Source organism: Rutidosis leptorrhynchoides, chromosome 5 (genome assembly GCF_046630445.1).
Source record: "Rutidosis leptorrhynchoides isolate AG116_Rl617_1_P2 chromosome 5, CSIRO_AGI_Rlap_v1, whole genome shotgun sequence".
In the NCBI taxonomy this organism is placed as follows: Eukaryota; Viridiplantae; Streptophyta; class Magnoliopsida; order Asterales; family Asteraceae; genus Rutidosis; species Rutidosis leptorrhynchoides.
The window spans coordinates 65,624,115-65,627,893 of record NC_092337.1 but is presented as its reverse complement, the minus strand read 5'-3'; the positions used below and the strand labels follow the sequence as shown (position 1 = coordinate 65,627,893).

Genomic DNA, 3,779 nt, shown 5'->3' with positions numbered 1-3,779 from the left:
CAAACAGAGATTGTTGAGGAACGAACCATTAAATCAGAATCCTCTAGTGAATCCGATTCAACAAATTCAATTATGGAGAATCTGGAACCTTTAAGTATGGAAGACCGAATGAGAGCTAAACACACTGGCCAAGGTCATGCAATTACTCATCCAGACATTAATGCGTCAGATTATGAAATTAAAGGACAAATTCTACATATGGTGACTAATCAATGCCAATTTAGTGGTGCGCCGAAGGAAGATCCAAATGAACATCTTCGTACCTTTAATAGGATCTGCACATTATTTAAAATAAGAAAAGTGGAGGATGAACAGATATATCTCATGTTATTTCCCTGGACTTTAAAGGGAGAATCAAAGATTGGTTGGAATCGTTACCTGAAGGGGCGATTGATACATGGGACGTTTTAGTTGAAAAATTTCTTAAACAATTCTTTCCTGCATCTAAAGCCGTAAGACTTCAAGGAGAAATTGTTACGTTCACACAGAAACTGAATGAAACTCTATATGAGGCATGGACACGATTTGAAAAGTTATTAAGAGGATGTCCGCAACATGGTTTAGACACCTGTCAAATAGTACAAATATTCTACCAAGGATGCGACATCACTACAAGAAAAGACATCGATATAGCAGCTGGTGGTTCCATTATGAAGAAAACCGAAACTGATGCTTATAAAATTATTGATAACACTGCTTCCCACTCACATGAGTTGCACCAAGAAAAAGATATCGTTAGATCATCTAAAGCAGCTAGAGCCAATTCTAGCCATGACTTAGATTCCATTTCCGCAAAGATAGATGCTGTCGAGAGACGAATGGAAAAGATGACTAAAGATATCCACTCAATACGAATTAGTTGTGAGCAGTGTGGAGGACCACATTTGACAAAAGATTGTCTCAATATTGAATTAACAATGGAACAAAGAGAGAATATTTCATACATAAACCAAAGGCCTGGAAATAATTATCAGAATAATTATCAACCGCCAAGACCGATCTACAATCAAAACCAGAACTCTAACCGAAATATTCCATACAATAACCAACAAGGTCCTAGCAATCAACAAGTATCCAATAATACTTACAACCATCAAAGACCTAATTTTTAAAACAAACCACCACAAACCGATGATAAAAAGCCGAATTTAGAAGATATGATGACAAATCTAGTTGAAACTCAAATGCAGTTTTTCACATCTCAAAAACAAACTAATGAACAAAATGCTCAAGCATTTAGAAATCAACAAGCTTCTATTCAAAATTTGGAACAAGAAGTAAGTAACCTAGCAAGGTTAATAGGTGAAATAAAACCAAGAAGTTTACCTACTGATATAAATGCTAACCCCCGGAATGAAACAGCTAAAGCCATTACCACAAGAAGTGGTACAACACTTAAACCACCTGAAATACCTGTAACTTCTGATGAAGCTATTCCTACTCCACAAGAACCACAACCTGATCAAGATAAGAAAAAAGAACCGGTAGTTGAAAAGGTTAATGAAGATAAGATAGTTAAGGCTAAACCTTATGTTAACCCATACCAACCACCACTTCCTTACCCAAGTAAAATGAAAAAAGAGAAACTTGAAGCTGAGCAATCCAAATTCTTGGATATGTTTAAACAGATAAATGTAAATTTTCCTCTCATTGATGTGATTTCAGGAATGCCTAGATATGCTAAATTCTTGAAAGATCTAATCACGAATAGAAAGAAAATGGAAGAACTCTCGGCTGTTACTATGAATGCTAATTGTTCTGCAGTACTGTTGAATAAGATACCAGAAAAATTATCTGATCCAGGAAGTTTCACAATTCCATGTTTTCTGGGTAGTCTTAGTTCAATAGAAGCATTAGCAGACTTAGGTGCTAGTATAAATTTAATGCCGTATTCACTATACACTAAACTAGACCTTGGAGAATTGAAACCAACTAGAATAAGTATACAACTAGCCGATCGATCAATAAAATATCCTAGAGAGATAATGCAGAACATGCTAGTTAAAGTTGGTACTTTAGTATTTCCAGTAGATTTTGTTGTTCTGGACATGGAAGAAGATTCTCAAGTTCCTCTCATATTAGGAAGACCAATCTTAAATACGGCTAAAGCAATGATAGACGTGTTTGGTAAGAAACTGACCCTAAGTATAGAGGACGAGAGTGTTACCTTTTCAGTTGATAGAGCAATGCAACAACCGCAATCTGCAGATGATACATGCTATTATATTCAAACTATAGATTCACATGCAGAATTGTTAGAAGAATTTCCAGAATTACAAGGAACAGGAGAATGTTCTTTAGGAGAAGGAACTGAACCAATTGATGAAGCTAAAATGTTAGCTACACTAATAGCTAATGGATATGAACCAACAACAGAAGAAATTCAAATGCTAAAAGAAGAAGACAGATATCGATATAAATCATCGATAGAAGAACCTCCAACATTAGAGTTAAAGCCACTTCCAAACCATTTGGAATACGCTTATTTACATGGTGAATCTGAATTACCTGTAATAATATCGTCTTCTCTTACTGAAAATGAAAAATCTCAACTCATTTCTGTGTTGAAAGCTCATAAACCAGCCATTGCATGGAAGATTCATGATATTAAAGGAATAAGTCCTTCGTATTGCACACATAAAATCCTTATGGAAGAAGGTCATAAAACGTATGTGCAACGCCAATGAAGACTAAATCCTAATATGTAAGATGTTGTTAAAAAAGAAATTATTAAACTGCTAGATGCAGGTTTAATTTATCCGATTTCTGATAGTCCATGGGTAAGCCCAGTTCAATGCGTGCCTAAGAAGGGTGGCATGACTGTCATTACAAATGAGAAAAATGAGCTTATTCCTACTAGGACTATAACAGGATGGCGTGTTTGTATTGATTATAGAAAATTAAATGACGCCACCAGAAAAGATCACTTTCCCTTACCTTTCATTGATCAAATGTTGGAAAGATTAGCCGGAAATAGTTACTATTGTTTTCTTGATGGTTTTTCTGGATATTTTCAAATTCCAATAGCACCCGAAGATCAAGAGAAAACCACGTTCACGTGCCCTTATGGTACTTTTGCTTACAAACGCATGCCATTTGGACTTTGTAACGCCCCTGCAACCTTTCAAAGGTGCATGATGGCGATTTTTCACGACATGATAGAAGAATGCATGGAAGTTTTCATGGATGACTTTTCAGTCTTCGGTGATACTTTTGAAACATGTCTAGTTAATCTAGAACGAATGCTTATTAGATGCGAACAATCAAATCTAGTACTTAATTGGGAGAAATGCCATTTCATGGTTAAAGAAGGCATCGTTCTTGGTCATAAAATTTCAAAGGAAGGAATTGAAGTGGATGGATCTAAAGTAGATGTAATTGATATACTTCCACATCCCACCAATGTTAGAGGAGTTAGGAGTTTTCTAGGGCATGCCGGTTTTTACCGACGTTTCATAAAAGATTTTTCTAAAATTGCCACTCCTATGAATAAACTCCTAGAAAAAGATGCTCCATTCATCTTTTCAGATGAATGCATCAAATCTTTTAATATTCTTAAAGAGAAACTTACTAATGTGCCGATCATGATAACACCAAATTGGAATCTACCGTTTGAACTTATGTGCGATGCAAGTGATTTTGCAATGGGAGCCATTTTAGGACAAAGGATTGAAAAATGATTTCAACCTATATATTATGCTAGTAAGACGTTACAAGGAGCACAAACGAATTACACAACTACTGAGAAATAACTCCTTGCTATTGTCTTTGCTTTTGAA

At 35.5% G+C, this 3,779-nt stretch overlaps 1 non-coding gene across 1 annotated transcript; it reads right to left on the bottom strand.

The window, feature by feature from the left end:
* Positions 1-455: 455 nt before the first annotated feature.
* On the bottom strand, positions 456-562 carry LOC139851131 (small nucleolar RNA R71). Its single transcript, XR_011760491.1, has one exon. It is a non-coding gene; the product is annotated as a small nucleolar RNA R71 (small nucleolar RNA).
* Positions 563-3,779: the final 3,217 nt, after the last annotated feature.